Here is a 9,920-nt window from a genome sequence, read left to right as displayed (position 1 = left end):
TAACTATCTCATTTTTTTGTGTTGCTTCTCTTAGAATAATATTGTGTGTATTTGTTGTATATTTTTCCTAACTTAACTCAGGTTATCATTGCATCTAAAAGGGGGAGATTATTGGTGCAGTTTGTACTAACAATTTAACTCAGATTTTGATGAATGATAAGTGAGTTAAGTTAGGATTTTGTGATCTAATTACTTTACCGAGTGTGCAGAAATTGACAAGTCCAAAAGACCAGACATCAGGCTGAAATCCAGCTAGGTCCGCCGGACCAGATAGCTAGTACGAAGTCCAGATAGGTCAACGGGCCGACCAAACTTCTGGCAAAAAGTTTGATTGGGTATGAGGGATCAGACAACCGGTAGAAGTCCAGTTGGGTCTGCGGACCGGACAACTTACATGAAGACCTGGTGGGTTAGAAGACTAGTCAACCAACTGCAAGATGGTAAGTAAAGGTAAGTCACTGGAGGAGAGTGACTTTGTGAGGACGCGTCCTGGTTGAGGGACAGTAAGCGTTGGTCCAGGTTAGGTCCATTTTGGATCCCTAATATGAGATCTTGACTAGTTCCTGGTCCTAGGACATGAGCTAATTACTACTTATTTTCACTGTGCTAACTTTGTTTTGCAGGTTAGATGTTTTAGTTTTGGACTAACACAACTTGTAGGGCAAAAGGAGCAAAAAGCCTTCTAATTAACAGTACCCGAAGGCGCCTTCAAGCATTGGAAGGTGCCTTCACACTATTCATGGAAGGTGTCTTCAATGGCTTAAAGGCACCTTCTAAGGGATAAAATTTGGATTTCAGCGCAGATAAGGTACAACAAAGTTTAGATAAAATTTCTCTCATTGGAGGTGCCTTCAACACCAATGGAAGGCACCTTCCATGCCCTGTTTAAGGCAGTCTCGACCAAGCTTCATTCAACAACTACTATACGAGCTATCACATATCTATTTGAGGTTCTAACTGCTCCGACATCCTACTACGACTCTGCTGTGAAGGTGTTGTGCCTGACTACTACTCCGAGAACTTCCGATCATGACTTGCACATCAACACCAACACTCGAGCGCTCTTCACTTTGATTCATATGTGTCGGTAACGAAAGTTATTTTTTTGTAATTAATTATTGCAAAAGAACAAGTGAAGGGTGTTGCACTTGTTCTAACTTTCTTTGTACTTGATTTCCTCTTCCAGAGGTACCGAATGAGGCATTTTAGTGGATTATCCATCGATAGATCCACGAGACCTGGGTCTTGGAGTAGAAGTCATCGAAGGATCCAAACCAAGTAAAATCGAACACGTGCTTTCTTGCCTATTTTTCTACTTTATTTTATAAATTCTTTTTCTACTGCATTAGTACTTTGATTTGAAAACTTAAAAAATAAATTTTGAAAATCACGTGATTCACCCCCCTCTCACATGCAACTCTATCCAACACCTAACATTTTCACCAGTAATTAAATAACATTAAATTCATATTTAATTCACCTAAATGTTTTCCATATAGTAATCATTAGTTATCTAATTTTAAGGGTTATTATATGCATCAAAATAATGAAAAAACTACATAAAATGTTAAAACTACAAACCATGTTCTGATTTCATGAAATATGAAGGAACCTAACATTTTCACCAGCAATTTAATTACATTAAATCCATATTTAATTCATATAAATGTTCTCCATATAGTAACCATGAGTTCTCTAATTTTAAGAGTCATTATATGCATCAAAAGAATAAAGAAACTACATGAGATGTTAAAACAACAAACAATGTTCTGATTTCATGAAGTATGAAGGAACATTTTCACCAACAATTAAATGACATTAAATTCAGATTTAATTCACCTAAATGTTTTCTATATAGTAACCATGAGTTATCTAATTTTAAGGGTCATTATATGCATCAAAAGAATGAAGAAACTATATAAAATGTTAAAACTACAAACCATGTTTCAATTTAATGAAGTATGAAGAACCTTAACATTTTCACCAGTGATTAAATGTCATTAAATTCAGTTTTAATTCATCTAAATGTTCCCCATATGGTCCCTTAATTTTTCATATTGTAAGTAAGATTTAGAGCATCTAGAAGACAAAGAACATGTACAAACTTATAAAGTAGAAGCATTATGGGCAACCTTTAACATTTTGTGAGGAAATTATCCCTTCAAGAAATCTGAAACCCTCTATTCATACAAACCATTTGGGGCTTATGAAAAGAACGTAAAGAGATGGTATCATGCTCCCCAAAACAGCTAAGAATATCAAACTATGGTACCCGAAATACACAAACTATAAAAACTAACTAGAGTATTAACAAGGTGGGAAGCATGCCTTTGAATCTTTAGCTATTACCCCCACTTCTTGTCTTCCCTTGGAGCTATGAACCAGTGGAACTTGGTGAGGGTGAGAGGCTTAGGGCCAGCGGAGATCAAAAAGATCCGGTGGAGTTTTATGTGAGGGTTTTATATAAGGTAGGGCCATTAGGACTTGTTCTAAATCTTATTCACTAAATCATGTAAATTTTCATACTAGATAGATTTTATAAATGCTAAGTCTTATATATTTTACATGTTATACACGATATGTATAAGCTATATTAATCCTTTATTTAATTTTATGTACACAATATAAATTTAATACTTGACTTCTATATTGATTAGATATAAAATTTTATAAGTCTCTAATAATTTTATGCATATTTATATCCTACTATTTTTTTTAATGTAATTGATTAATAAATTATAATTAAATCTAAATTATTCTTAATTGAGCTATTGGGTTTTAAAAAGATGGATCTTAGGACTTTGTCTAAATTTTATCCACTAAGTCATATAAATTTTATTATACTAAGTCATAAAAATTTATATTCATATGTTATATAAATTTTTATCTACATACCAAGTCTTATAACTTTTATAATGCTAAGTCTTGTATAATTTATTTTTATTATATATATATAAATTTATATCCCTATGTTATATAAATTTTTATCTACACACTAAGTCTTTATAAATTTTATTCATAATAAAAATTTATTATAAAATGGGTTATATAAAATTTTATATATTTACTAAGTCATATAAATTTATATAAAAATTTATATACATGGATTATATAAATTTTTATATACACATTTGATTTTTAATTAAATTTTATATATTTATATTCAAATTCCATAAATGTAAGCTAACTTAATTAATTAAATCTAACTAACTACATCTTTAAATTAAATAAATTCTTAATTAAATCATAAATAATTAAATAAATCCTCTTAATTCAATAAATTCTAAATTTTAATTAAATTACAATTAATCTAATAAATCTACCTAATTAAATAGATCTGAATTCTAATTAAATTATAATTAATCCAATAAATATCTTTAATTAAATAAATCTAAATTCTAATTAAATTATAATTTAACCCAATAAATCTCCTTAATTAAATAAGTAGTTTCGGACACTACAAGAGGTCAAAGGAAGAAATCCATGGATGAGTTCCCTAATATTATTGATCCTTCTTCTTTAGTAAGAACAAAGGGATGTAGGAAGATATTGAAATCATCAAAGGAGAAGTCAATCTCCAAGTCCTAGTTATGTCGTGGATGTAGGCATCGAGGTGTGTCACATGACAAGTATAATTGTCCAATTTTACAACAAGGGTATACATCGACTAATTCTCCATTTGTATGATAGTTTTATTTGTAAATCAATTACTTTTATTAAATTGTGTAAATATGACGATGTGTTGATTGTCATATCAACTTTGGATAATCATCATAACAGTGATGATGACACATATGAAGAAGAATTAGCATCAATAATAGTTAAGTACTATCAAAGTTTAATTTAAAATTAGTGATTGATTGATTGAGATATTAAAATTAATAATTGTCTTTATTATTGTAGGTTCTAACAATGAGTGCTAGCCAATAATTCAATGGGGTAATATTAGACAGAGTCTAAAGCTTGGTCAATATAGGAAAATCCATGTTGAAGGTTTCTTTTTCACTTTTATTAATTATGTATATTTAGTTCCACAGAAGATGTCTACACAATTTATTTCTGATTTGTTAGTTATAACACTTGTGTTAGCTTGATTTGTACTTATGAATGCTCTTATTAACATTTGAGTGAACATTTGTTCACTCAGGCCTTATAATCTAGAGAACTTTATGAAGCTCACATAGCAGTTGCAGAGACAAGCATCTAAATCTAAAGTTGCAGCATCTAAAGGTGGAGAAGACGATGACATCCTAGACCTAGTGCTTGGAGAGACATTTGAACAAGCTTCATAAGTTTCACATTTGAGCAGACTATTGTGAACTCTTTAATCATTTCTATATCTGTTTAAGATTTGCAAATTCTATCATTTTTAACGTGGTGTTCAAGAGTTTGATGGTTGTGTAATCTAGGTTATTGAACTGCTAGTATCTTTGTTTGCAATACTCTAAATTATTAAGAACATGAGTTCTTTGGTCTCATTTTGCCATGCCTATATATATATATATATATATATATATATATATATATATATATATATATATATATATATATATATATATATATATATATATATATATATATATATATATATATATATATAGTTGATGCTTGGCCATAAATTCTTTCAATAATGATATGGTTGATTGAGGGATTATACCTATCAGATCAAGATGATCAGGCAAAATCAGGAATTGAATGCATGTCACTCTCTGATGTTAAAACATTATTTGCTAGGAGTTGGATGCATGAGAGTTTGGTTAGGAATGAGAGTGTAAAATACCGGGAAAATGGCGAATAATGATAAGGGAATTTTCTGGAATTTTTAGAAATTTTTCAGTAATTTTTCGGAGCTCGTATGGACGAGTTTACGGGGACAGAAACAGGGCCCGGGGAAAGCCTGTTTAGGTTACCCAATTTAAGCAAGGAAAAGTTTCATTTTTCCTTTTTGTTTTCTTTTTTCTTTATTTTATTTTTCTCCTCTTCTGTCGTCGTGCCCCAAACCTCCCCGGCGTGCCATTCCTCTTCTCCTCCGCCGAACTCATCCCGTGCCCTAACCTCCTAGCGCCGGCAGTTTCCTTCTCCTCTATCCTTGCCCAAGCGCCGGCGAGCACGAGCCACCGCCGGCCGAGCCGTTCCTCATCCCTAGCGTCGCTGCCTCCCTCTCCCCTCCAACGACGTCGACTTGATCGGTCGGCACCACCCGATTTCCGGCGGCCATCTTCCTCTTGTGCCCCAGCCGCCAGCCACCGAATTCCCCGAGCCACTGCCGGCCGAGCTCGTCCCCCTGCCTAGCACCGGTGCCCTAGCCGTCTTCACAGCCGCTCTTCTCTCTGCCCGAGCCGAGATTACAGTGACAAGATGAGGCTGAGCGCCGCTGTCTGTGAGCCCTAGCCGGCCGACCGTGACTCCCTCCTTTTCCTCCTTCCTCCTCGTGCCTCTGAATTGGAGCGATGGTGATGTTCCTCTCTGCACTAGTGCCGGTAGTCGTTCTCTTCGCTTCTGGCAAGTGCCACCGACCTCTCTTGTGACCTAGGCTCCATCTCCTTTTCAGAGTAATGGGGTTTAAGTAAGGTAACGGCAAGGTGAGTTGGGTTGATGTTTGATCCGTAAACTCCATTGCTTGGTCTTGTTCTTGATTCGTTTAATTCCAACAGTAAGGTTCTTTTCTGCAGGGTTGTGTGATGTGGATCAACTAGCAAGGTTGGGAAGAAGGAAGTTGGATGTTTGTTTGGGTAAGGAACTGAATCCGATTGGACATCTAGTTGATAATCTTTAATTGATTTTGAATTTATTAATCTATTGAGATTGGAGATTTGATTTCATTTCCGGTTGTGGATTTAACTAGAGTTTAGTTACAGATTTAGATTCATTAGTAATCATTTATTTGAGGAATTGTTAAGGTGGATTATGTTAACAGAAAATGATTATCAGGTGTTGGATGAGTTTTGGAAGAAAAGGGTGAGGTCATAAGATTGGATTCATTAAGGTTTCGGCTTGCATTATCCGATCTACGATAAACCTAAGTGTTGATTGTATATTTATTTCAGGGTTTTGATTTGAGACAAGAGCTCTGATTAGAGGACATACAACACGATCTACATTGGAGGCGAGTACCTCTTGACTTATCTTTTATGATATTGTCATTGGATATGCATAGTATTTTATAACTACAAGCAATGAACATGTTTGCCTTTGGTATGTCACTGTTTGATATCCATAGCATGTTAAATTTGTCGCCTGTGAAGTATCCGTACTTATATCTCATGATTTGTTACCATGAGTATCTTGTTGCCATGAGTACTTTATTACCATTAGTATCTTAGTTTCTAGAGTGACATACCATGCTTTACCGAGGTTAGGACTAGGCTCTGGATTTTTGTTTCTGGCATGTGTATCCAAATTATCTGATACTTAGGTTTTTATGCCATGCCTGGATTGTGTATTTCTATTAGTATATCATATATGATTCGTGTACCTAGACCTTGTGGCTTTGATCTGTGCATATTGTTGGTACATATGCTATGGAAGGGGGATAGGTTTAGGATCTAGGTTGTTATACCATAGAGGACCTGTATACCCTAGATCTGTGGATTTGACCTACTGATACTGTGGTACTCATATTATGTATATATGGATTTTTCTATGCTGATCAAGATATTCCATACTTATTATGTTCGGGACATAGGTTTTTTTGATATTCTATCTGACCTGTGTACTCTAGATCTTGGTATGTGACTATCGATTTTACAGTACTCATTTTGTATATATGGATATGGTTATGTTGATCAGTTTTGCTATGCTTAGTGTCATGCATCATGATTGCATGCTGTGCGATTGTCGGCTCCACTATGGTTGAGCCCATCGCCAGTTACATGTACTGCACACACCACCACTCATGGATTAGTGGTTTATCAGGCAGGTGTGTGGCGGTTCTGCTGTTTGGCTCCGTTGGTCAGGTGACTCAGCGTGGTAGCCGGCAGAGATTCCTTCTGTTTAGCTCACCGGCATTTAGTGTAGCGGCGTGGTAGCCGGCAGATGGTGGACTGTTTGGCTCCGTTGGTCGGTGACTCGGTGGTGGCGTGAGATATCCTCCCGTCGTCGTGTCAGGGAGATGAGCATTGAGCTCCCCATTTATGATTTGGGGTCGGAGGACAGGAGTACTCGTACACTCGGTCACTGTTCAGGAGCAGTGATGTTAGAGTGCACGGTCATCACATGCATTGATTGTATTTATTTGTTTGTGTTTGCTGCACTTATATGCTGCATTTTGGTGGATGCATTTGTTTGACATGCATACAGGAGACATACTGCGTATCGGTTTGATGACCCTTTAGTTCAGGATAGGAGTTCCTGGTGAGTACAGCTTCCTTGGTTACTTTTCAGTTTTGTATATTTCCTATATATTATTCGGAAGCTGTATTCCATGTTTATTGCTGTTAGATATATCTTACTAGGCATGTCTATTGGTATTCGCTGAGTTTTTGAACTCACCCCCCGTGGACACTATATTTTTCAGGTACCAGGTTATTTATGGTGTCGCTTGGAGCATCCTGTTTGCTGGTCCCCGCGTCTCATCAGAAGACATGTCGCTGTCTTTTTGCTGTTTTATCATGGTATATGATATGTGAGTTTTTGGTTCTGTGTTTCGGTTTTGTTTCTGGAAATGTTGCTTTGTTTATTGTGTAAGCCTAGCCGGCTAGCAGTTTTCGTTTTGGGTTGTATGTGTTATCTTTTTCCGCTGTGTTTTTGGTGTTAGTACAGCTGTGTAGGCTGTTAAATATATATATAACTGCGTGGTTGTTTATTTTGTTCCAGCCGAGTGGGCTGATGATATAAACTGCGTGGTTGTGTGTATATTCCAGCCGTTTGTGGCTGATGTATATTTTGTATGTAGAATTGCTTCAGATTGTCACCCGTACAGGGGAGGTGCTGCCGAAATTTCTTCGGACAGGGACTCCCTCGGGGCGTGACAGAGAGTAATATGAGGACATGAGTTGGATGGAGATGGTTCCTGAGGAGTTTGATCATGTTTAGTCTTATTTTATGTTTAGCTGAGGTAATAATCTAATGTGTGAGTTTAGCAAGGTTGGTGAGCTTTTAAATGGTTGTGCAATTGATATTGAGAATTGGGCTTCGCTATGCAATGCTCACAAGGGTAGGCAAACTTGATGTGTGATAATTACTAGTTGTGTCGACCTAGATGGTGAGGCATAATTTGAATGGTCGAAGGGTCATTAGCTAAGTGAAACACGATTATTGAAAGAATGTAAACACACTAAAGTTCTTGCACAGAGAATAGGATCAACTGCACTTTCAATATGCAAAAATTAACTGTATATAATGGCAACTTAAGCATTTGAGGAAGCTCTTTGAATATGACTTTCAAGCACATCCCATGTTAGTGCACTTGTAATACCTCCTGCATTTTGCAAAATCCGCAACTTAATCATATTACTTGTAACAACTTAGATAAAACAATTTAGATTAAATCATCGTTTTAATTTCGATACAACACTTGCAACCACTCAAAATAAAATCAATGTGTGAAATTCAACTTATATAACAACTTGAAACATGTCTAATCATCATCATTATCATCACTGATCAGAAGAGAATCCAACTTATGCCTATCTCTTTCAATACATCTTTCAACTTAATAATTTTTTTAGTTTTCAAAGTTTTCTCTTTAAATTTGAACTTACTTTTAACTTGAAGTTGCACATGATATTTTATTTTGACTAGAGGCAAAGGAAGTTCATGCAGATTTCTTATCTATGTGTCAAAAGTTTTTTGTGTCTCCTCTCTACTTTTAAAAGTTGTGTATAGCCCTTAAAGCCAATAACATGATCAGAAGCTTCTTCCCACATTTCATAAATTATCGGTTCATGTCAAACAAATACAACATATGTTTTTCCCTACATTAAAACAATATCCAAAATCTTATATAAACAAAATATTAGAACTTAAATGAAATGATTTATCATGGATTGTATATATAGAGTTGAAGTTTTGTAAGTTTTCTGTAATTGTAGAACCAAAAGAATATAAGTTATGAAAGAAAAAGACGTTCAAATCCAAATTTCACAAATTCTAAAACAAATAGACATAAAAGTAAATTAAAATGATATTTGAGCTTTGAATTCTCATAATTGATGACGGTTAAAATGTTTGTGCATATTTTATAGAAAATATAGTCTGTCACAAAACTCACCAGTCGAGTGCATCGATATTACCGTTAAACTAATAAATTTACTATGTGCATATAAGACATGTCAACTTTAGAGGAATTGCATAAATAATTGATTGGTATAATATTAATGCATCCTATAGACAAAATCATAACCTTTCCCACCTTATACAATTGAATTTCCAACCTCTCAATTCCTATAATTGGTATAGTTGCACGGTGTTATTATTAACTAAATTTCATTCATAACACTTCATTTTTTGAAGAACATTCATAACACCTCATTTTGATTAAGGAACATCATTCATAACACTTCATTGGTAGAAAATAAAAATAAATAAATAAATAAATAGTTTATAATTTGTTCATGCAGATAAATTATAAATATTACAACTTTAACATGTGGTCATTATATTATATGTTTTAACTAATCAAATTAAAGCACTATGTTGTGACCAACTAATTCATGGCTAAATTATACACAACAAGAAAACTAGTGTCATTAGAAAAATGTAATTATCATGGACAATCTTTGCTCATGGAGGATTTTCAGGAACAGGCTAGAAGAATTCATCCTCTAAAGGCTCATGGAAATAAAAATGAGAATGACCATAACCAACATGATTTTTATAGAATACATTGAGCCCAAAGATGGGAAGAGAGAGAAACGATGAGCAATGGGAAGTAGAAGAGGGACCCAGGAAAGATAAGGAGTCACGGAGAGGGGTTGCGG

The 9,920-nt window shown here is 34.8% G+C and overlaps 1 long non-coding RNA gene across 1 annotated transcript; it reads left to right on the top strand.

The window, feature by feature from the left end:
* Positions 1–4,956: 4,956 nt before the first annotated feature.
* On the top strand, positions 4,957–6,107 carry LOC122016280. Its single transcript, XR_006121100.1, has 3 exons — positions 4,957–5,582; positions 5,673–5,732; positions 6,048–6,107. It is a non-coding gene; the product is annotated as an uncharacterized LOC122016280 (long non-coding RNA).
* The last annotated feature ends 3,813 nt before the right edge of the window (positions 6,108–9,920 follow it).

The sequence above is a fragment of the Zingiber officinale genome, chromosome 8B, assembly GCF_018446385.1.
Source record: "Zingiber officinale cultivar Zhangliang chromosome 8B, Zo_v1.1, whole genome shotgun sequence".
Classification (NCBI taxonomy): domain Eukaryota; kingdom Viridiplantae; phylum Streptophyta; class Magnoliopsida; order Zingiberales; family Zingiberaceae; genus Zingiber; species Zingiber officinale.
The sequence above is the reverse complement of the archived record's forward strand: the minus strand, read 5'-3'. Positions and strand labels throughout refer to the sequence as shown.